The sequence below is a fragment of the Dasypus novemcinctus genome, chromosome 26 (genome assembly GCF_030445035.2).
Source record: "Dasypus novemcinctus isolate mDasNov1 chromosome 26, mDasNov1.1.hap2, whole genome shotgun sequence".
NCBI classification, from domain to species: domain Eukaryota; kingdom Metazoa; phylum Chordata; class Mammalia; order Cingulata; family Dasypodidae; genus Dasypus; species Dasypus novemcinctus.
In genome coordinates this window covers 5861874-5877632 of record NC_080698.1, presented here as the reverse complement: position 1 = coordinate 5877632, position 15759 = coordinate 5861874, and the positions used below count along the sequence as shown (strand labels likewise).

General features: G+C 53.8%; 1 long non-coding RNA gene across 1 annotated transcript; it reads right to left on the bottom strand.

Moving 5' to 3' along the window:
* Positions 1-278: 278 nt before the first annotated feature.
* LOC101435733 (uncharacterized) lies at positions 279-10291 on the bottom strand. The gene is made up of 4 exons (XR_188907.4): positions 10228-10291; positions 4466-4524; positions 1670-1880; positions 279-582 (listed from the first exon to the last, which is right to left on the bottom strand). It is a non-coding gene; the product is annotated as an uncharacterized lncRNA (long non-coding RNA).
* Between the last annotated feature and the right edge of the window lie 5468 nt (positions 10292-15759).

Sequence of the window (15759 nt, the reverse complement as noted above, 5' to 3'; positions counted from 1 at the left end):
GCGCTGGTTCTGCTCTCTCGTTGAGGCAGCAGGAGCCCCCTTTGTGTGACCATTCCCAGACGGACCCCACGGAGGCCCGAGGCCCTCTGAGCCTCCGGTGGAGGGTGCACCCTCGGCCAAGCAGAGGAGAGGGAGGCTGGTGGGAGAGGGACGCCCCCGCCACCCCCGTGCCCTTGGAGAGGAAACCCGAGCACATCCGTCGGATGCACCTGGGAGGACGCACGTGCTGTGTAACCAGCCACCCCAAAACTCGGTGCGCTGAGACGAGAAGAGTCGTTTAATTTGCTCACAGATCTGCAGCCCGAGCAGGGCTGAGCGGGGTGGCTCGTCCCTGCGCCATGCAGCGTCCGTGGGCACGGAGTGAAAGAACCCACTTTCAGGTGGCTCCCCGCACGCTGGCCGGCTGGGAGTGTTGCTTCCCCGTCTTGGACGCTGCCCGCATCCAGGCCTTCTTCACGGCCTGGGGGCTGCGTTGCAGGAGTGAGTGTCCCCAGGGTCCGAGCGGCCAGTCCCTCAGGGCCTGGGCCTGGAACCCAGCACGGTGTCACTGGAGCTCTTCCGGGGGCGCGTCCGTCACAGAGCCTGCCGAGAAGCAAGGGCAGGAAACAAAGGCTCCTGCACGTCACGGGAGAGCTCACGGATTTGCAGCCGTCTCTGATATGCTGCGGCGGGACCGGAGACCAGGGCCAAGGGGCCGTGCTGGCCAGTCCTTTTCCCTTCCCGCCACGTCCACCTCCGTGCCACGGCCCGCCTCCCTCACTGCCCCTGCTGCCGGGGCCTTTCTCCGTCTTCCACCTTCTGTTCTCTCTACCTGCACACGGCCCCAAGGGATGCCAGCTGCGTGCTCTGTGTTGACGGTGCCCCAAATCTCAGCACCCCGTGGGCTCTAAGCCCACATTGCCCACAGCCTGGCTATTCCAGTGGTTCCCGAAACCTGAGACTCCAGAGGTGTCATCCTATTACCTGCTCGACTCCTTGCCCTGATCTTCTTCCCCTTTGACGTGAGTTCGTCTCTTGGCCCTACCTAGCCGGGTAGCCTTGCGCTGGGTTCTTTTCCTGGGCCTCTGTTTTCTCAAATGGCTCCCAGAGCTTAAATCTTCAAAGGTCACCCACAGTTCTAAAATGCTTTGATACGTCCGGTCACCCAGGGCCAAACTGCTCGACCCGACTTCGGCTCGTCCCCGTCACTCTCCGTGATTGCTCTAGATTCTTCCGCCATCCAGCCCCCTCCTTTCCACCAGGCTTTGCTCGTCACGGGACACCCCCACTCTGAACCGTGTGCCTTCAGATTGGGTCCTGAGAACAAAAGCTGCCGTCTCGTGCTGGAGGAAGGACGGCTGCGGTCTACCACCCGGCCCGCCTCACCTCTCCAGAACCCACCCCCTTCCCCGACCCGACCTGGAAGCTTCGGGGTGCCTCCCGGCAACCCCGGCCCACGCCCCCGCTATTCCTGGACAACTCTCACCCAAAGCTGTCCGCTCTCAGCACCCCCCCCCCCCGTGAAAATCCCCCCAGCCCCTCAGATCCTATATCACAGACCCTGCTTCCCCCAGGAAGCCCTCCCGCTACACCCTAGCAGCAGTCCAACCCGCTTCCCGCTGGACCACGCACGCGCCACGCTTCCACAGGAGTATGTGCCTTGCGTGGCGTTCGCCCCGCACGCTCGTACCTGTCTCGGCGGCAGAGGCCCGTGTCCTGTAACTGGTTCATCTGCCTCACGCAGCCCACATGGTGGGGACCCTAGAAATAGGTCTGCTGGGTCTACTTGTCAGGCTGGAGACGCACCGCACAGCAGCGGGGGCCTCGGGCGGGTGCCGTGGTGGCGTCTTCCAGATGCGGGGACCTGGGATGGTTGCAGCAGCAGTGTCCCCTCCAGGTCCCTGGTGAGGAAGAGGAGGTGCAGGAGGGGGAGTCACCTGCCGGGGACCACAAACACCAGGCGACAGGCAGGACAGGGCCTGCGCGGCCTTTCCACGGGCCGTGGCTCAGCTGGGACCCCGAGGGCGGGGGGTGCTGCCGGGGAGCCCCCTGGGGCCCTGCTCTCCTCTCTCCTTCCTCCCCAGGCCCTGGGCATTGGGGTCAGAAGCCTCAAGGACTCTGAGGCCAGGACGCCTGGTCCCAGGCCCCACCTGTGCGCCCTCTGGACTTGGCACCCCAGGGTCTGGTGGGAGAGCCACAGGGCAGCGCGCCTCCGGCCCGCCAGGCGGTGCCAGCCCTCTCTTCCGCCCTCACCCCTGCCCTTCAGCCCACCTGTGTGGTTTTGGGGGTCGCTGTTGAAACAGGGCCACACGAGGCACCCTCCACGGGGCCATGGAACGTGCAAGCTACCCCCAGCCCCAGGGCCCACGAGGCCTCCGGGGGGGGCTGGTTCTTGGCCTTAAAGGTGCTCGTGAGGCACAAAAAGGCCGGACCCGTCCTCAGCAGGCTACCGGCTGCTTCCCACCCTTGATGAAGATATTGCAGGGGCCTGGACTGCGGTCATTTGAGATCCTGACCACAAGCAGGATGAGTGGCCTCAGGCCCCAGGACGAGGGCAGAGCCCGCGCGGGGGTCATGGAAGAGCCCCCGCCCCCCTGCAGCCCAGCAGCACACCAGCCCGCAGCCCACAGCCCGCAGCCCGCAGCCCGCGGCCCACCAGCCCACAGCCCGCAGCCCACCAGCCCACCAGCCCGCAGCCCACAGCCCACAGCCCACCAGCCCACAGCCCACAGCCCACCAGCCCACCAGCCCACCAGCCCGTAGCCCACCAGCCCACAGCCCACCAACCCGCAGCCCACCAGCCCACCAGCCCACCAGCCCGCAACCCACCAACCCGCAGCCCACCAGCCCACAGCCCACAGCCCACCAGCCCACCAGCCCACCAGCCCACAACCCTCCAGCCTGCAGCCCACCAGCCCACCAGCCCACAGCCCACAGCCCACCCACCCTCAGCTTCCTAGGCCTCTCTCCCGCTGGGCTGTGGACACTCTGGCCAGTGCCATCCCCCAGCCCCGGAGGCCGGACCAGCCTGGGAGCGCAGTCCGCGCAGTGGCACTGGCCGGCTCAGCAGGGCCTGCCTGGGCTTCCTGGGCCCCGCATGCCCATTCTGCACGGGTCCCACCCGGAGGGCAAGCTGCTCCCGCCCCACTTCACAGAGGCAGAAGCAGGCTCTCGGGGGGCACCGACTTGCCGGGTCCCACAGTGAAGCAAGGAACCAAGATGGGAGTCTGCTGTGTCTTCAGCTCCCTCACGGGTCACGCCACTTTGCTCACCCAGATTTTCCTCTCCTGGAGATCAGATATTTTTAAATGTTATGAAAGGGCCCTTAAGTACCACACTTTGGGTTAAAACACAATTATTAAACTGATCATCTGGAAAGAGAATATTTGTAAATAAGTTTAGAATGGTGCAGTTCAATATGGTAGCCGCTAGCTGCAAGTGGCTGTTAAAATGTAAGTTGCAATTCATTAAAATTCCATTTTTTAATTTAAAGTTCAGCTCCGCAGTCACACTAGTCATGTGACTAAGGGACTGCCATATTGGACAGAGAGACAGAAAATCCTATTGGATGTGCTGACACCGTGTGTGTGTGTGTGTGTGTGTGTGTGTGTGTGTGAGTATGTACAGCGTTTCTATCACAGGTATGAGACTTAATGGGAGGGCTCCCTGTCCAGCCTTCTGCCCAGGCTAGCAGCAGCATCCCGTGCCCCACCTGCTGCTTTAGGTCGGGATGCCTTCGCTGCTCTATAGGAGGACGAAATTAACTGAGAAACAGTGACACCCTTTATGCGTTGAACACTTACTTTGTGCCCGGAAGTCTATGAACTGTTTCATCTGGGCAGTTCTCCCGAACCTCGTACCTGAGCTTCAGCTCACCCTACCTGAGGGCACTGGAGGTCGTCTCTCCCTCCCTCGTCCAGGAGGCGTCTCCTTCACTCGGCCGCCTGGCCTCAGGCTCGCTGGCTTCCCACCGTGCCCTCTGGCCTCCCCACCTCGCCCTCCTTTGCGGGGTTTCCCTCCACCCCCAGCCCCCATCTCCCAATCTCTACACATCGAGAGGCCCCCGTTCACTCCTGAGAGCCTCTTGTTCTCGCTCCACTCACTCACGGGGTGGCCTCCTCATTGGTCATGCTCGTCTAGCCTAGCCAGACGTCTCCCCTTAATTTCTGACTTATGTGTCTCTCTCGACTCAGCATCTTCAGTCGGTGTCTCATGGGCATCTCAAATTCAACTCCCCTAAATGATACCTCCTGACATTGCCCCTCAAAACCCCAGGGTGAGGGTGGCCGGGAGCTCGGCTCCAACCCGGCTGATGGCAGCTCCATCCTTCCAGTTGCTCAGACCACAACCTTTGACTCCTCTCTTTCTCTCACGTCCGTTTCCTGCCCACCAGAAGATCCTGTTGGCTCTTCCTTCTACCCAGAGCCCAAGCCCTTCTCCCCACCTCCACTGCTTTTGCTTGATCCAAGCCATCGTCATTTCTCACCTGGATGGGGCAGCCGCCTGCGCTAGTCAGCGTCCTCTCGAGACAATAGCCAAGTGCTTCTGTTAATGTATAAGGCAGATTTTACAACAAACACTTCCATGACCCAAACACTTCCAAAACCCTTCCATGGCCCCAGTCACTCAAGGGAGAAGTTAGCGCCCACGAGGCCCTACAAGACGTGACCCCGCCACCTCTCTGACCTCAGCTCCTGCCACGCAGCCCTCAATCGCCCTCCTCCACGCACACAGCCCCTTGGCTACTTCTTCAACAGTCCAGTGCCACTAACTCTGTACTTGCTGTCCCCTTGCCTGGAGTGTTCTCCCTCCAGGTAGACCCCCGGCTCTCTCCCTGGCCTTAGTTAAGTCTTTAAAGTCGCTGAGTACTTCCGGGAACTCCCACGTGGCTTCCCTGGCCACAGTCTCCAAAATTCAAGCTTTCCTCCAATGTCAACCCTTCATAGCCACCTGTTCTGCTTTACTGTGCACTCCCAATGCTTCTCAGCACCTACAAACTCTATGTCTTGTGTATTTATCCTATCTTATGTTCAGTATTCTGACTAAATTATAAACTCCACGAGGCAGGGACTGTGGGTGTGTTTTGCTTACCACGGCATCCTCAGAACCTGGAGAAGTACCTGGCACATGGACAAGTTCAGATTGAGGTAATAAAACCAATAGTGGCTTAAACAAGATAGGGGCCTATTTTCTCACAAGAACATTAGGGGTGTTTCTATTTTTCTCTTTCACCATCCTGGATATGGCATCTACCATCGCTATTCCCTCATGGTCTCAATGTGCCTGCCAGAACTCCACCCATCACATACACATTCCAGGCAGGCGAAAAGGAGATGGGGCAGAAAGACACACATCTGTCAGCTGAGGCAAAAACCCTTTTAAAGTGCTTTCCCAGAAGCCCCATCCCATGTGAGGCTTACAGTTTACATCTGTCTTCAAAGACGATTGAAAAATTAGCTGGGCCATTGGTGACCTTGCAATGTAAAGTTCTTTTACTAAAAAAGAATGAGAGACTGTATATTGAGTAGGCAACTTCACACTATTGTTTCAGTCCCAGTGTCTTATATATTTATTGGTTTGTTTGCATATAAATAAGCTTGCGAGTTTCATTGCTCAAAAATGTACATTTGTTTCCAGCATAATGAAGGGATCGCCTTTGATTAGATGGCTAGGTTCTCTTCATTCAAACATTTTTGCATCGGGATAATTTTTCTCAGTTGCCTGCCTTATCAGTTTAAAAGCCTCTAAGGAGACCTCTCCCATCCCATCACTTTCCTTAGCTGATTAGAAGCCACTCTAATAGCTACTGTGTGTTTTAAATAGTTTCATCCTGTCTTTACATACTCGTGAAAAATATTTGAGTATAATTTAACATTGAAACTTTTTTTTCTAACATGAAAATGAGCATGTTTTTGGCAGGCTTCAAATGAAGGCCATTGTGTAACGCGATACAGTGCTGACACCACAAAAGATCTGTCGTGGCTCTAGCTGGAACATAGTGACGATTTCTTCTTTTATTATTTTTTACATAATAGGCATCAACTAACCCCAAAGTACCACTTGTCCCTAAAAGTTTATGGACATACGAGCCTTGGTCATCACTGAGTGATGCGGACATATGGACAGTGAAGGGGCTGCATGGAATGGCTGGTTTATGTGAGGGGCCCATCACGTCAGTGCGTTCATCCTCGGCGCCCCCCCATTTTGAGCAGGGCCTGCGTCTGTTGAGTCTCCAGGCCTCCTGAAGCCTTCCCTGGATGCAGTGTTTGTCCCTCTGGCCTCAGTGGACATCACCTGCCCTTCGCGGCTGGTGTCTTCTTCAATGGCCCAGGGCCTCCCTGGAGGGCTTTCTCAAAGCCGCATCAAACTGCCGGGATATTTATCTAAAATGCACATTCCTGGCTCTCCACCAGGAGCTCTGGGCCTGCAGCGCACCTCGCCAAGCTTCCAAGCCAAGGCCACACGGGAGAGGGGCCGCCCGGGGCGCTGGTGGGCGAGGCTGCGGGACGAGGACTGAGGCTCCGCAGGCGACCTGGACAGAGACCCGAGGCCACCCCGTGCCCCGCGGGGGGGCTCCGCGTCACCCACCCAACTTGCAAATGCCGGGTCAGGGACCACTTCCCAGCGGCCAGAGGGTCAGCCTCGCCCTGGACCTGCGATTCCTTCTGGCACTGGCCCACGGAGCCCAGGAAGTGGCAAACGGGCAGGCGTTTCCCAGGGCCACGCCGCACCTGCTCAGCCCAGCCCCTCGCGGGCGGCTCGAGGGTGAGCCGCTGGCGGCACACGGGGTCAGGGTCTTCACCCACAAGTGTGACCGTTTAAAAATGACCCCGTGAGACTCTGAAGTGACCTTTTTTTTTTTTAATTTTCCTCAATCTTTTAAAGCATTGCTTGAAAGGAGACAAGAAAATAAATTTAAAATATAAAAAAAATAAATAATAAACTGTTGGACAGGTTCTTAGGGAAATCTTTCAACACACAAAAGAGGAGAGAATAGTACAATGACGGCTAGCGTAGCCATCACCCCGTTACTGTGGCTTTTCCACCATTACCGGCCTCTCGCCATGCTTGAGTCACGGAGGTCCCTCACCCAGGGGACTGGCCTCTCCCTGCAGAAGGCCCTTGGAGAAGCTGCAGGGGTTGCCCCTACCTCCGGCCCCGGCCCCTCCCCAGCGCTTAGCCGCCTCCGGAAATGTAAAGAACACCGAGACCAGCAGGCTTGCAGGGACTGGGAGGTGTGCTTCCCCGGGGAGGCTTGACCAGGCAACGCTTCCCCCCAGACAGCGGAGCGCCCCGCGGCACGGCGTTCACAGGGTTAAACGCACCCACCTTGCTCGGGCAGCTCCAGCATCCCATAATAGGTACCCAGGAATTGGGAGAAACGGGAAAACAAGCTAAATGTGATCATCACCCCAATTATCTAAGCCTGGGGTTCTAAGGGCTCTTTATTTTTTTTTTTTAATTCTTTTTTTTTTTATTATTTTTCTAAGGGCTCTTAGAAAAAGGCAACCTCGCCTTCCTTTTTTGGGTTCTCAATCTTGTAACACACAACATCATTCATAAGCCTAGAAAAATCCCCAGTCGGGTTCGAGTGGCCCCAGCGTCTTCCAAGGAAGAGATGACTGCGAGCCGTCTGTGCCCTCCCCAGTCATCAGCGTCAGAGAGGCAGGGCGCAGCAAATCACGGCCACCTCCCCTCTGCGTGGACGGCAGGTGAGGCGTCTAGCTCAAACTCTCGGAATTATATAAATGCGATAAACGGGTTAGGAAAGCAAACTCTGGTTTTATTCCCATGGGATATCAATCATGTTAACTTAAAAAATAGACCTCTTATTTTGGGGTCTCTCTCCCAGCTCCTCAAATGCTCTCAGATCCAGATTTACCGCCTTACCCTCCCCTCCTTAACTACTGAGTTGCATCTGGGCCTGGCACTCATTCCATTTTGTAGGTCATCTTTTCACCTTTTTTATTTTTCACTTACACTTCGACAAAGGAACTGTCCACTGGGCCTGTTGTCATAGGAATGAACGGGGCCTGTGGGCCCTCTCTCCTCAGCCCCCTCACTCAAAAGCCTAAACCCTGGCCACGCCTGGGCCACAGGGCCACCCCTGGCTGCTCCGGGCTGGGGACAGGGGGGAGCTGAGGCTGCAGCATCCACAGGAGGAGGCAGGTGCTGGGTGAATGGCCCCTCCAGGAAGCGGCAATGGACACCGGGCAAGGAAGATGACAGGTGCGCTCTCCCCTCCCTGCGCCTGCTGCAAGCTGCTTCGCAGCTGAGGACGCTGGGGTGTGGGACCAGGGAGCCGCGGTCAGGCTGAGCCCCCGCCGTCATGCAGACGCGCCACAGGCCTCAGCCGCTGCTTGGGGAGGGGGCCGCAGCCGGGAGCGGGCCCTGTGCAGAGAAGCAAGCCCACCGCCCACCGGGAAAGGGCACGGGGGAGTGGCCTGTGAAGCTTACACACATGGATAATTTTATCAGACCCACCTGTATTTGTTTTCAGAAAACATCTGTCCCCAAACCGAAGGAGATGGAGGAGTGGCTGTGAAGTGTCAGCTGTGGGACCTCGCAAGCACCTGGCTCTCTGGGCCTAAACTACCTCCACTGTCAAAGGTCGATTCTAGTCCTAGCCAAAGCGGTGACCGCTAGGGTCTGAAGAGATGGTGTGTATTTCAGTGTCTGAATTTAGCAGCCGCTTTAGTTAAGTCTGCATTCGAGAGGAAAGCAGCACCAGCAGTCCGCTTGTTCGGGCTGGGCCTCGTCTTCGGCAATCGGCTGTCTTTTCCTGGGGGCTGGCAGTTCTCCAGCTAATTGTGTCAAATGTGAAGGCACTGTCCTCCTCCTCCTCTCCAAACTCATCTAGCCGCCAGCTCCAGCAGGCTGGCATCTGATCCCCCAGCAGACGTGCAGCCCTAGAAAGAGGCACACCTGAGAGCAGGGTCACCGCGCGGGGCGCAGCCTGCAGGGCGCCGAGGCATTGCCTGCTTCGGTGTGAGAGGAAGGCATTTGGCTGCCACATCCGGGCAGGCAGGTGCCCCTGTCTGAGGTGACCCAGGGCAGGGCAGGACCCCACTGGAGATAACACATTTGAGACAGTAAAGGGGTGACACTAAGCTGGTCCCCACAGCATTCCCAGCAGCGTGGCTTGAAGTAACCATAGCAACCAACTACCTGGTTCTCCCTCTCTCCTCCCCCAAAAAAGATAACTCAATGCCAGGGGATGGACAAGCTGCATCGCTCCAAAGATGGCCCCACTCCTGCAGGGACAGATGCTGGACATTGTGTGTCCTGCCATGGCCCACTGGGTGGACTGGGGGAGAGTGTGGACTACAGTGTAAACTATAATCCATGCAGGGCAGCAGTGCTCCAGAATGTATTCACCAAATGCAATGAATGTGCCACGATGACGGAAGAGGCTGTGGATGTGGGAGGAGTGGGGTGAGGGGGGTGGGGGGGTATATGGGGACCTCATATTTTTTTAATGTAACATTTAAAAAAAATAAAGAAGGAAAAATAAAATAATGTAAAGACAGCCCCAAGGTCATCGCTCCTCCAAAATAGTGCCGAGCCACAGGGGTGTCAGTACCCGAAAGAGCCTCGACGCCCGGAAGGTTTTAAATAGAAGTTTGGGGGAAGCAGACTTGGCCCAGTGCTTAGGGCGTCCGCCTACCACACGGGAGGTCCAAGTTTCAAGCCCCGGGCCTCCTTGACCCGTGTGGAGCTGGCCCATGCGCAGTGCTGATGCGCGCAAGGAGTGCCGTGCCACGCAGGGGTGTCCCCCGCGTAGGGGAGCCCCACGCGCAAGGAGTGTGCCCCGTAAGGAGAGCCGCCCAGCGTGAAAGAAAGTGCAGCCTGCCCAGGAATGGCGCTGCACACACGGAGAGCTGACACAACAAGATGACGCAACAAAAAGAGACACAGATTCCTGTGCCACTGACAACAACAGAAGTGGACAAAGGAGACGCAGCAAATAGACACAGAGAACAGACAACCGGGGTAGGGGGGAAGGGGAGAGAAATAAATAAATAAATCTTTTTTAAAAAAAAGAAGTTTGGAAAAGATCTGGTGAAATGGGAACCGTCAACAGCGTTTCCCTTCAAGGAAGAAAACGGGGAGGCTGGGAAGCTTTTCACCGTATCGCCTTTTATAACTTTTAAATCTGAACTTTGAGAATGTGTCTCATTGGAAAACAAAAGGAAAACGAAAGGTTTCATGTTATTAAATGTCCCCAACAAGGCTCCGCGGCCTCACCTGAGTCCTCTGTTTGTCAGAGACTTTGAGCCTGTCCTCCCGCCCTGTGGCGTGGCCTCTGAGCCTCTCCTTTAGGTCCCTGGTCCCTCCCAGGGAGGCGGGGAAGGTGTGGAGCGGGAACACTGCGCGGCCGCTTGCACGCCTCCACCCGCTCGGCCAGCCTCCTGCCCCAACACGCCAACGTCCCCAAGGCCTGACCCCAGCGGGGGGAGGGGGGCGGGCGCCGGGCTCCCTCACCAGGAACGAGGAGGCCTGGCGCCCGCCGGGGAAGTGGGTGCTGGAGTACTTCGTGTCACCCAGGAAGTTCAGGTCTGGCCTCCCCAGGGTCCGGGCTGGAGGGGCTGGAGCCCCCGGGGCCTGAGGCCCAGCCGAGAGCTGCCAGGAGAGTTCACGGAGAGGCGTCCACACGGTGGGGGCCGCCGGCGCCATCGCTGTAATCTGAGGGGGGGGTGGGTAGCCAAAATCCAAGGCCAGGATTCTGTGGGGAGTAAAAGAGCCTCTCTCTGTCTCTCCTGTAGTTGGTGCTGAGGTTTAGTGTACACCCAGGGGACCTGAATCTCTGGACTGACCATGTGACAGCCAGGCCCTTAACCTAAACAGACTTGCAACCCCTACGCTCTGGTTTCTTGGACTTACCCCACTCAGCTAACATGGAGGTGAAGAAGGTCAACCAGCACACCAGGGAGCCAAGAGTGCCTACAGCTGAAAGCAGGAGAATTGCATCCAGCATCCATGTGGAATCTAAGCCCCCTCTTGATATAGATGTGGAGTGGACACAATCATTCCAGGGTCCACAGGATGGAGGAATAGAGTATGGATTAGAGTGGACCTACTGATATTCTATTCATGAACTATTGTGATTAGTAATCGAAGAAAATGTGGCATTGGTGTGGAGAAAGTGGCCATGGTGGCTGCTGGGGGTAGGGAGTGGGAGGAAGAGATGTGATGTGGGGGCATTTTTGGGGGTTGGAGTTGTCCTGGGTGTTGTTATGGGGGGAGGAGGGGGGTGAGGGGGGTGGGGGGTAGATGGGGACCTCATATTTTTTTAATGTAACATTAAAAAAATAAAGACCAAAAAAAAAAAAAGAGCCTCTCTGCCCGACACTGGCATTCGGTCTGTACTTGGGGCCCTGGGCTGGCTGGCATCTCAGGACACCAGCCCAGAGCGGTTCCACCCTCCAGCCCTTTCTTTTCACAAGACACTAATGGCTTGGCCGCCTGCCACCACGGTGCTGCCTGAGCTTGTCTGCAGTCCCAGCACAGGTGGGGTCCTGTGCTGTTCCTGGGTGAAGCCTCTCCCCCTCCTCCCCCCTCCAGGCCCTCCTCCGCCTGCCACCGGGGCTGCCCCCACACGCCCCCGCAGCCACCAGGAGGCTGGCCGGTGGGGCGTCTTCCCAAGGCCTTTGATCTCAAGGGAGCCGGCGCTGCGATCACTAATTCACCTTCACACCTTCCCTCGTGATTTTCAAAGCACTTTCACAAACATGTCACCCGATGCGCCTGCTTAGGCTGACAAACAATGCCTCTGAACTGAGTCAGTCCTGTGAGGTAAGTATTAAAGCAGAACTGGGCGTCTTATCCTTCCACCTCTCCTCCATCTCCTCTTCCTCCTCCTCAAACTAACATCCCCTGGACTCGTGGTTTTGACTGCGGCCTCACAGCAAGGCAGTGGTGAGCCCCCTGGTCTCCGGCACCCCTGGGTCTATTGGTAAAACTTCTAAGTGGCTGCTATCTTTTTCTCAGTATTTCCGTGATCCCAATAGCTTAGTTCCCTTCAGAGCTCTTGAGCAGGTGTCCCCGCAGGCCTTTGACTGCGGGTTCCTATGACTCATTCAGAGGGGGGAAAAGTACAGTTTAAAGTTGCCAAAGGAGACTAGAATGAACCAGCCTTTTTACTCTGAGATCCCCAATTTCCCGGAAAGCTGAGCATTCCTAAGCATTAGTCCTTTCCATCCCATTCCAGAAAGATACCATAAAAGGGTCTGCAAAAGTAACTCATTCAACAGGATACGAGTTTGAGGCTTGTAGAGGCATCACCCATCCCTGCTCCCCACGTTGCTGAGGGGAAATCTGGAGACACAGGGCGTTTACACAGGGTGCCATCGCCCGCTGTATTAGTCAGCCAAAGGGGTGCTGATGCGAAATACCAGGAACTGGTTAGTTTTTATTTGGGGTAGAAGCTTACAGACACCAGGCCATAAAGCATAAGTTACTTCCCTCACCAAAGTCTATTTTCACGTGTTGGAGCAAGATGGCTGCCGATGGCTGCGAGGTTCAGGCTTCCTGGGTTCCTCTCTTCCTGGGACTCGTTTCTCTTTCCTCTGTGAGCTTATTTCCTGGGGCTCCAGCTTAAGACTTCAGCATCAAACTCCAACATCAAAAACCCTCCAGATCTGTCCTTTGCCATGTCTTTTATCTCCACTGGTGGGTGGGGACTCAGCACCCTACTGACATGGTCCAATCAAAGCCCTAATCACAACTTAATCACGCCCAGGTACAGACCAGATTACAAACATAATCCAAAATCTATTTTTGGAATTTACAACTATATCAAACTGCTATACCTGCAATGGCTCAACAGGCCACAGAAAAGGCACTTTGAACTAGTCAGGCTTGGTTATTATTTTACAAGCATATGGAGAAAAATCATCCAAAACTTGAAAGTAAGGTCCTTTCCAAAAGAAGTTAACGTAAGAGTAATTGAATGCCCTGGGGGAATGAAAACTTTTGTTTGACTTGCTATTTACTGGGACTCAGACTCTGTAAAAGTAGACGTTACCTTGTAGGAAACCGTTAAATTGTAAATAATTTTTGTCGGAGAGAGATGCAAATGAACTCTGTCCAATAGAAAAGATGAACTCTAAAGATGGCCCATAGGACACTAACCAGTTTTGTATCTACATTGCCATTTTAGTTCATTATTTTTCCCACTCACTGTACATCTGCTCTACATTACAGTTCTTCAGGGGAAAAACAAAGGGAAAAAAAAAACCTCTTTGTGGGCTGTTTTCTCAAACAAGCTACCACCACCAAGAGAGAAATAGCAGACCTGAGGCACCCAGCGCTGCGGCTCCTCGCGGCCACCCACTGCGTGCTCCAGGGTTGGCTCCGCCACCACCGCCGGGAGAAACCTGCACAGAGAAAGACGCTGTGATGCTCCCTCACGGTGAGACACAGTGGGAGCATCCTCATCCCACGAGGAGAGTGGCCTCGTCCCAGGGATGTGGGGGTAGAGACGACCGAGAAAACTCACCGGAAGGGCTGGGCAGGCTGGGTAGAGGGGGCAGGGTCTCTAAACCGGGGCTTGAGCTAGCCGAAGAACGGCTGTACCCCAGCTCTAGCCCTGTTGGCCCCATGAGGGCAGGGACTTTGCTTTGTTCATCTCTCATCCCTAGAAAAGTTAGAAAATGGGCCACTAAGGGAAGCTCTGCAGCCAGCATTCTGGGGTGAAAGAGATGGCATGAAACTTATGAAGGAGAGGAGTGGCGTGGAGGGGTAAACATTTCTCCGAACTCATCAAACTGTACTTAAAATGTGTGCATTTTACTGTGGGCAAATTATACCACAATAAAACTGATGTGAAAAGAAAAAAAAAAAAGACGAATCAGGATTTCCTGTGTTTTTTAAGATAGTCTGTGACTCACTCTAAGCAATGGCTGGTTTATAGAGAACTGATTTCACTCTCCTGCCATTTGAGAGCTTCTATTTGAAATGCAAATACTTATTATAAATGCAAATACTTTGGGAAACCTAGTGGAGAAAGAAGCCTTTCCTTTCATCACTTTTAAGAACAAAAAACTAAAATAGATTCGTAATGTTGCCGGATTTTCTCTAGGTTCTTGGCTAAGCTACAAAAAATGAATTTTAAGCGCAAACCACTTTAGTCAGGCCAGTAATTTATTAAGGAACTGAGAGAAGGGAAATGGGAGAAAATAACAGATTATGGGTCCCAGATAGAGAGGAAAGGGCTGAAGAGAGATTAAAAAGGGCTGATTTCTAGACCATAAATCCCCATTACAGATTATAGAGCCCCAGGTTTACTTGCAGGCTGATTCAGGGAGAAAAGTCAAGAACGGGGCAGTTAGGATTTCCCGCTTGCTTTTTAAACCATTAATTATTCCACTCCTTTACTAATGTTGGGGGAGGAATCCCAGTTGTTTGCTGTTTTCATTGATTAACCCACCCCTCAATCCCCCTGGGAGGGTCCAATGATAAGGCCCCTAGAGAATATCCAGCTTCCCCTTCATACTGGAGGAACCTCGTCCAGATGGGGGTTCTGGAAAGTTCTTCCAGCAGCCACCTTGTGGGGTATCCACGGCCACGGGGGCTTTTTGCCAGGTTCCAGATCCATCAATTGATTCCTTAGTCTTCAGCCTGCCTCAATAATTTGGTACTGGCTGACCAATTGCCCTTCTTTCATCTAGCAAAATATCAAAGAATTGTGAAAAATAAGAATTAGAAGGAATGTTAATGATTAGTGACCAATCCATTTATTTTACGGATGAGAAACAGAGGCCCAGCTAAGGGAAGGACAACTGGGGAAAATGTGCTTTTCTCTGAAGATCCTTTCCAGGATCCTCTCTAGGGGTCGAGTCTGTTCAGAAATCTTCACTTCCTCTTGAAAGGCAGCCCGGTGACATTTCTGCACCACAGGTACTTCCAATAATGAAGATTAAAAAGGCTTTATCACTTTTTAAAAATTACTAATGCCAAATCACTCTAGTATAGCTAGGATGAAGTGGTATTTTCAATTATGTTTTCCTTAAGTAACATGATAACAAGGTCCTTTTGAGTTAATAAAGCCTTTGTCTTTGGTGCTCAAAAAAAAATCTAATTTATTTTCTCCAGGCCAGGAACATTGATTTTTACACTTGCTAGAGACACTACAAGCACAGACTTCTTGCAAAAATGGATTAAGATGTTCCTATTTGTCTTCGGTTCCTTGCCAAGGGTTGAACAATGATTAAGCATCACAGCTGCTTGGTCTGCAGGAAGAATTTAAGTGCTGGTAGCACTAAACAGCAGGGTATTTATTCTGTTGAATATCCAATTCTATTCCGTTATTTCGATTCACTCTTGTTGAGCACTTAGTATGTGCAAAACACTGTGCTAAGTGCTGATGGGAAAGAAATAAACTTGCCAGTAGAGCGCTGTGAGGTTTAGACACATGGTGGGAGGGGTTTGGATTACAAACCTTAGATGGTAGCTCATTCATTTGGCAAGCATGCATAGAAAAGGCACCACGCTAGGGGCTAGCTGTCTTGAGCTAAGAAGACACTCTTAAGCTAGAAGAGGAACGAAGGTGGAGCCGTGACTGGAGGGCAGGGGTAGGAATGAGGGAACTGTTTTGATAATGGCTGGTGAGGATGGTAGCATAAAATTGTGAAACGTCTCTAACAGCACTGAAATATATATCTGAGTATGGTCAAAAGGGGAAATGTTAGGTCGCATACATGGTACCAGAATTTTTTTAAAATTTTTAAAACTCTATGGAACTGTACAACACACACATCAAACCCTAAGTTAAACCAT